The sequence below is a fragment of the Argentina silus genome, assembly GCF_951799395.1.
Source record: "Argentina silus genome assembly, chromosome: 3".
NCBI lineage: Eukaryota > Metazoa > Chordata > Actinopteri > Argentiniformes > Argentinidae > Argentina > Argentina silus.
Genome location: NC_139657.1, coordinates 23,637,904 through 23,647,014, shown reverse-complemented (window position 1 = coordinate 23,647,014; position 9,111 = coordinate 23,637,904).

Below are 9,111 nucleotides of genomic sequence, written 5' to 3'. Positions count from 1 at the left end.
TGCGGATATCAACAAATGCCACCAAAAGTGTCTCAATACAGTATTCGAGTAACTGACAGTGAGGATGAGAGATGTTTATCACTGAGACAAAAGTACACTGCCCTCTGTCGACGCGCTCATTTTAGCACGCAGTTACAATATATTCTGTAAAAAAGCAGCAAGTCAGCAGTTGGTTAGCAACCATGCACAACTACCATTTTTGCCTCGAAGATATTTAAGTCGGTCTCTTCGAGCATACGTCCAAACCTTTATCCCTCCATACCTGTCCAAAAGCTCTTTAGATATCTGTGCATGCTACTCAGTTCGCCTCCCACTATTTACTATCTGCGGCATTCACTGCAGTCCAGAGATGCAACACGTCTGTTCCGTGAACGATAATACTGGAACTCCGCCCACCTACCTCGGGTGTATGGAAATTAGGATGTCTTCAAAATAAAAGCGCCCACGTTTAACTTGTTTAAGCACTTAGAAATAGTAAATATACGGATCCCACAATAATACGGGATCCACAAATTATACGTAATGTATCTCAGGAAATTAATCCTCTCAATGTTTTATTTGTGTTTATAAGGGTTTGCAATTATTCTAATATCCTAATTACCCTGATGAAGGACTGCTAGACTGCATTGGGCACATATAATGTGACTGTACACAAATGTTTTTCTAAGGCTAAACTTGATTTTAGTACCAATCTACTAAGCAACACTTCTATAATATGAATCAAGTGAGTTTCAACCAGCGGTTGAGTGGTGTCATAAAAAGTGTTGCTGGCTTTTTACTGTGGCCCAACAGTTCAAAGTGCCCTATTTGGACTGCATAAGGCACATATAATGGACTGTACATAATATAGGCTAATTATAAGGATACCACCAACCTACTCGGCAACAATTCTAAAATATGAATCAATTGAGTTTCAACCATCAGCAGTGTCACAAAAAATGTTGATGGATTTTTACTGCTGTCAAGTAGTCTTTCTTTTTGCAGTCCAGATGGGGCACTTTGAGCTGTGTGGCCAGTGTTGCCGAGTAGATTGGTGCCCAAGCTTAGCCTTGGAATATTATTTGTGTACAGTCCATTATATGTGCCATATGTATAATTGCATTTAATTGCACAAATATGTACATTATAATGATGAAAATTACTTTCTTGAAATGAAAAATGATCAAATATTGTAATCCTATCACTTACCTCACGCTTTTATTTTGAAGTCGCGAAAACGAAACCGGAAGTCTTAATATCAGAACCTGCCTACGGTGTCCATTTTAGGACATTCTCAGGTCTCAGTCGATCAAACTGATACACTCCCTTAGGTGTGAGACCAAACTGCCATACTCCCTTAAAGTAAAAGGATATACTCCCTAAGACACAGGTGTCAAAGTCATTCCATGGAGTGCCGAGTGTCTACAGGTTTTTGCTCTTCCCATCTACTTGATTGATGAATTAAGGTCACTAATTAGTATGGAACTCCCCTCACCTGGTTGACAAGGTCTTAATTGGAAGGAAAAACCAAAAGCCTGCTGACACTTGGCCTTCCATGGAATGAGTTTGACACCTGTGCCCTAAGGCCTTTGATGAAAAGGCTATATGCCCTAAGGCCTTAGACAAAAAGGCTATACTCCATAAGGCCATAGACGAAAAGGCTATACTCCATAAGGCCATAGGTCAAAAGGCTATTCTCCATAAGGCCATAGACTAAAAAAGGCTAGATTCACATAGTAGATTTTAAGACATTTCCACGAATAAAATCACCTTGCATTATGGTCTCATCCTTTTGTTTTTAGATAGGGGTACTAGAAAGAATAACCTTGTCTTTCCAATTTCAGTCAGTATTCCGAAAGATGGCCGGCCAACTTATTTTAAGCACAGCCTCTTGTGCCTTCTTGCTTAGAACTGTTTTACCTCATTATAACCAAAGCAATAAGGACCTATCGCTCCATAGGACACTGTAAATTAGATATGTGTAGCTTAAAATCATGTTTTGTAAGCAATAGCCCTATTCCCACAGATAACGGTATAATGCCAGAAAATATTTCCCTGTATTTTTGGCTGACACATGCAGAAATTCTATATGTAGAAATCCTATAATCCTATACACTGTATGTACCTGAATCAGGAAAAGCCTTATATGCCCCGATGTGTAGACTGTGGTAGGATATAAATCATTATGGTATTTGAGAGATCAATTGATTGCACATGTACCTTCAGTTGATGGTTGTGTTATGTGTTGATTATTCAAACTGAATTCATAGGACATATATTGAAGATTTCAATAGCCAACATGTTGTCACCACCATGTTTTCAAGCCATGCAGTCAGAATTCCACCTCATTGTCCAACTTGAGACTGCACAGACACAATGGTCTTGTTTGACTTCAAAATTCAATCTGCCCGAGAACAGGCCGGGCAGTGTATCTCTGCAGTCTCAAGTTGGACAATGAAGTGCAATTCTGCCTGCAATGCTTGAAAATATGGTGGTGACAACATGTTGGCTATTGAAATCCCTCAGAATCTCTACATTCCAATAGGGCAGTTATTCCCTACGCAGGCCACTGCACAGGGTATTCAGCTATTTTAAGGGAGATTTCAATCCAGAGGGAATGAAAATGTTCAGTTCGAAGTGATTTGCAACATAGGCATAACTGTAGAGAACAACAGGTGTACACCATAAAGGAAGCCTCGCCTGAATTCTAGTCGTGTTCAATTTCAAACTAGTTCAGTCAAACAAGCTCAGTGTCTCTGTGAGCCTGACAGTTTCCACTCGATACATTTTGACCACTTGGAGGCGGTATTTCCTTGACTATTTTCCTCAAGACATTAGGATACCTCCACAAGAACAATTCATGATCCTTCTGTACAGTTGAGACAGTAAACAACATGTGCCAACGATCAGCTGATTAGTCTTTCAGCACTACACAATTAACTCACTCATTCCACTTACGGAAGATGGGTTGAAATAATTTAACATTTTAAAATCCTCTTTTAAATAAACTGTCAAATGCATCCATTACACTGAGGGCTACTCGTTCACAAACTGTAATGGATCATTGATCTGTATGATAAATGCATAAATATGTGTAAATATGGCTTTTCAAAGATAGGCAATAGTGGGATATTAGACCCATGATGAATAACAACTCTCTTTCTGCTATAAATCCATACTGAAAGTTTTCAGTTCTGCTTTCTTTGGTCTTCTGTGAATTCCTACCCGGGAACAAAAACCTTCGCTTTTCATTCAATTAAAACAAGGATTTAGATGAAAAAAGTTCAAATGTAACTCCTTGATTAAACCAAACTAGATTAGACTTATGAACCAAGCTATTTGGGAGGGTTAGGAAATGCTCATTTAGACAAAAGACATCAGAGAAACACAATGACCCACAGCACATTTTACTCTTTTATTTGAAGTTGATACCATGATACCATGATAGTGTGGGTAGTCATACATATAAGTCTACTAAGCCGACTAAGCACCCATGGCATTGCTATCGTTTCTATTAAGGCTCTAGAAAGCATACAGTACAGTAATGACTTCAGTTTCACTTGGTTGTTATGGCTTTGTCTTGGTGAGATCTTCATATACACCGTAGAAAAAAAAAGGTTCCAAAAGGGTCTCTTGGTCCCTGTGGAAGAACCCTCTGAAGAACCCTTTGAGGTTCATGTAGATCCCTCTTGCTTATAGGTAGAACCTTTTTGCTAAGAGTGTACAGTATTCAAACTAACATTAAATTATTGTGAAATTGCAAAACTGTTGCAATTCATCAAGCAATGTACAGTGTTTGTGATACACTTTTAGCCAGAGATCTTTCACAGCTTAGATAAAGATTGATAGATATGGGCAGTCTCTTCATTGTTGTTTCATCTTTGAACCACTTTGTTTGTCAGTACCAGAGACAGGAATTCATTCACTCCCACGCAGTCAGTTACATACAGTATTACTTACCCTCTACCTGACCTGTGGGAGCTACATTATAGTGCTAATGAGACCCATATAGGAGCTTTGATATCATACTATAGGAAGGATACAGAATCAGTGATTGATGTTATGAGAAGTGGTTGTGAAAAGAATATTTGTAGAATCTCCCATCCTCAGCTGTGGTGTTCTGAGCCAGCTTTGAGCACTATCTAGATCTTAACTTGCCTTGTTACTAGGTTACAAAAAACAGTACTTTACTTACTGTCAATCAAACGGTCAAGCAGGGACATTGTACAACATTGTAAGCCTAACAGAAAAATATATTGTACACCAATAAGCAACTCTTAGACTCATTATCTGATGTATCTTTCATGTATCTTAGACATCTTTTAGATATTCTAGTGAAGATGTAATTTCTGAGTACTGAGGTTAATTAGACCTACACTCACATAAGATGAATTGAGCATAAAACACAGCCTTTGAGTTGATCTAAAACAATCCTCAAGGAGAGGTCATTGTCAGTTCCATTCACTCACACCCACTCATTATATCAACATACAAATCAACTTTGACACTGTAGAGATGGATCTGGGCCCAAGCAACACCCACTGTATCAGTCTTGAGAGGTCCACAACCAGACTACAAACCCTGCTTGCATTCCCAGCAGCTAACCTCAAACATTCCATCACAAGATACCTAAAGTATACCCACTCCCACATTCTACAAGAGTCCACATCTGTCAAACGTAATACTCTATCTGAGGGCTATACTACGAAGCGATCTACGGTTAGCCAGGCTAACTGCACAATATACTGAATGTGTGCCCTATGCTGCATGGCAAACATCATTCCCGCTCACAAATAATTTCATTAAAAGCCATATCAGAGGTTTCTGGGCAATTCATGTGACGCATTATTGTTATGTCCAAAGACAACATTTCAATTCCCCCCCTCCATTTCTACAATCTTTATGTAGTGTAATATACTGCCACTACTCTTCTATCTGTACTCCACCACCATATACATTTGCATCAACACACAATGAAAAACACACAGTCAATCATCAAATCACCCCTAACTCAGCCAAGTTTTTATGGAAACAGTAACATGATTTTAAAGCGATTTTGACCTAGGTCCTTCTGGAATTAATGGGTCTGTGAACTATCAAAACCTGCGGATCAAACAAGCAGCAAGTACTAACAGAATCGACAAAGATGTCATTGCCATTGAGGCATCATGTTGTAAAGGCAAAGAAATATTAAATATTAACACCAGGCGCATACTTTGTGGCTATCGTTATGCTAGCTGGCTTTCGGCTGGCTAGCGTGGTAAATGGTAGCGTAATAATAAGACCGCCTTGTAAGCATTAATGCTTTAACAGCCAATATCCGCACACTTTGCGTGCAGATATCGGCTGTTATTGCACATCCTGGAGTGCATTAATGCGTTTATAAAATGAATCCCATTGTTTTTTTTTAGAGGATTCACGCTGAAACTTGGTATTTTAGCCGTTCAATTACTTTAAAATCTTTGCTCGATCCTGTAATTATATACTGTAGCGAACGGCGGGGCAGAGCAGGGTCGTTACACTATCCCCTCCGTTCGGGAGAGCGTGCCCTCACGCTTCACTATACGAGTCTCTCACGTGGACACGCCTCTCCGATGGCCTCACGGGCGCCATCCCACTACTAACACCAATGTAGCGAACGGCGGGGCAGAGCAGCTTGCCTTAAGCGGGTATCGAACTCGCAACCTTCCGCTTACAAACCGGCCGCGCTAGCCACAACACCAAGAGAGTTAACTCACTTGGCGGAGCTGCTAACGGGCCTTACACAGGGTCGTTACAATACGTTGTCCTGGTTACGTGAGTGCGACGCACCAGTCAGAGAATTCCCTGCTTTTATTTTGTCACATTCAAAAGCTTTAAACGTTTTTCGGGTTTAGTTCGCCTGTTAACTATGAAAAGCTCACAGTGGACTAATTTTATGGTACTGAATAAAGCTTTGCTACGTCAAACATTTGTCAATGATCGTCATTTCAACTGACAAGCTAGCCACTTTGCTAGCAATGCTATAGAGCTAGCATTGGGAACTTAGAATCTCGGAAAACAAACAAGCATCTTTCTTAAAATGCCAGCTAGATTAACACCCTCTTTGATTAACTATTTTTAGTAGATAAACAGGGATGTGTAGGTTGGAATAGAGCAGGTAAAAGCAGCCTCGCCTTAATTCATGCCTGGGATATTGCACAATACACTGTCTTGATGACTTGACTGCATGATTAGGTAGGGTTTTAGAGTCGTCCCAAGGATCCTACTTTGCGTCTACTTGTGAAAGGACGTTTTGCCAAAAGCCTTTCCAGCCTGCAGCTTCTATCAAGATGTTCTAGTTAAATAGATAGTCAACTAAGCCAATGCATTTGTGGATCATTTGTCTATAAACATGTAACTATTCTCTATTCTGTAAACAAATGAAAACAAATCCACAGATTTAATTTTGGAAAGATGTTTGTCACTGCTTTCGTTTTTTATTCACACATAGTGACATTTGTTTGCAAATGTAAGAGCATTTATTCACAAATCTTTAGCCATACGCACAAATAATTTTGCATGTATCAAAATAATGGTTTACAAATACAAATCAAGAGTGTTTGTGTGTGGATAGTCAATTATATTTGTGCTTTTTTCTTTTTTTTTTTTTTACAGATCATGGTACACATTTGATCATGGTACACTATTTATTTACAATAATATTGGCAGTAATCTATCTCCATAGGAATATCTCTAGCAAGCCAGGTAGTCCCTAAAGCCAGCCAGATAGTACCTAAATATTTCCCCAGGAATTCCCAATGTTGCTTGAATCCCTATGGGAAATATGATGTGTCCTTCCAGTTCAAATCTAAAGTGTCTAGTCTAGAATTAAAATTACAAGTTGTATATACCAACATAGTATTACTATTACTACTGTTACTGTTTCCCTGTTACTGTTAGCCAGCTGCATTCTCGTGTAAAGAAGTAATCTTTTGTGGAAAAGAAAAGTAGCTAGCTAGCATTTCAAGCATTGCAAGCTAGTGATTTTGTGACTGCCCAATTAACACATTTCTGAAAAAAAAAAAAAAAATCCACACTCATATCAAATATATATGCATACGCCTATATGCATGCAAAAAATATGCAAACAACACTTTTTCGTTTTCATTCAGCTTTTGAGCCACAAACATATTATTTTACGTAAAAGCCTATGCAAAGCATGAATGTGTGATTACAGTCCTTAATGCCTGATGTTGCGTATGTGCAACATAAGCCTGATAAGCATCCTCCTCTATACAGTCCTATGGACAGATAGAGTCAGATACTTTGTCATGTATCCAAATAAAAACCCTGCCAAAAATGAAATCCTTCTTTCACTGACTCTGATGGTTCATCGGGTGGTTGTCCTCTTTGACGGGCATCAGGCGTGCCAAATTTATCTTGCAAAGTAATTTAATAGCAAGTAAAGGGAGATAGCTCACTAATTCCCTTAGCTTGCTTCTCTAGCAGTTGAAAAGTGCTTTTATAATTTTTTTTGGAAGGCACATTTGCCCGCCAACGAAGACAACCACCAGGGGAACAATCCAAGTGATGAACATTTTTACAAACTGTGGTTTGGCGGGGTCATTTTTATTTCTTTTGTTAGAAATTATTTTTTATAAAAACAGTTTATTATTGCTATAATAAAAATACATTACTGCAGTGTGCTAAATTTACTAATGTGATGGCCTGTTGATAAATGAGCGATGGATCAAGCATTAGTCCCATAGTACGTTGGATTAATACATGGAGAGGTTAAGCCAGGTCATCAAGAAAGATGCAACACGCTTACACAAAGAGCTATAGTGGAAAAGTACAAGGCTAGAGAGGACAGGCTAGGGAGGACATACCAGAGTATGTATCTTATCTCTTACAGGGTGCTGACTCCACAGATGAATGGTGTGACCAGCCCGTGAACAACAAGGGATGCCAAGTCTAAACCGCGGTTCCTCCCCAACCAAATAGCCAATCACAATCATTTTGTATACTGTAAATGCTTTGTTTGACTGTTTGAATGTATCCATTTTTGGAAGGTTGGTTACAGATTAACAGCTTGCTGACTGTGATTTGCTTCGCCAAAAGTGGTCCTTGTACAAGTTTGGAATTCTGACATATAAATAAATAGCTAAAAGAAAGAAGTAGTTTGTCTTCTCCTTCAAATAAAGAACACGTTTTCACACGATACAGTCTCCGATTATCTGTCCATAGGACTGTTTAGAGGAGGATGCTATCTGGCTAATGCAACATTAGCATTTCAAGTGACTATACCTTCGGCAAAAATGAATATTTTTCTTAGAAAATGTACTCAGACATCTCTGGTCTGGACATCTTATGAACATTTTGCATTCATTTAATTTCAGAAACTCACCCTTTTGACCACTTAGGCTACAAGACAAGATGTTTATAGACATGTAATTTCCGCCATTTTTCAGTGAAAATTTACACTGGTTTAATTACAACAATCGGCCACTAGAAGCTGCTAGAAAGTGTTTAACAGTAGTTTCCTTTTATGAATTGATCACGTACAGACATTTTGCCAGGTGTTTTAAGACATCAGTGCCTATATGCAACATTAGTCATAAATGATTATAAGTGGGCATATAGAATATTTAATTCTGTTTCCAGCACTCTGTCAGATCAAACAATTCCCTTTACTTGCTTAGAAAGCAGTTAGACAATCTCACTTCGATTCAAATTTGAAATATGACCACTCGACATGTCCATTAAACACGTTAAAACCATTTTGGTGTATATTTATTGATCTTATTACAGCATTTGTCTAATTACATCGATATATGCCATCATATTGTTCATATTATTCAAATGCAATGTTTTTGTAAGTAGACCTCTTTCGGGTCTTTTCTGAGACGCATTCTGAATGTAGACATTAGGGCCAAAAAGGAGCCCGGCCACGGCGGACGCATACAGGACGCTATTTCGACGTCCAAAGTACGTCAAATGTTCGCTGGCTACCTTTGTATTTTGAAATATGCAAAAACAACATCTTGATTAAATGTCAGTTTGGATTACGAAATCCCAATCCCAATCCGAATCTTATTTTTGGGGTTTTGAAATACCCAATTATAAGATTGAATACTATCCGATTGCGAAATCCGTTCAGAAACGTGTTGA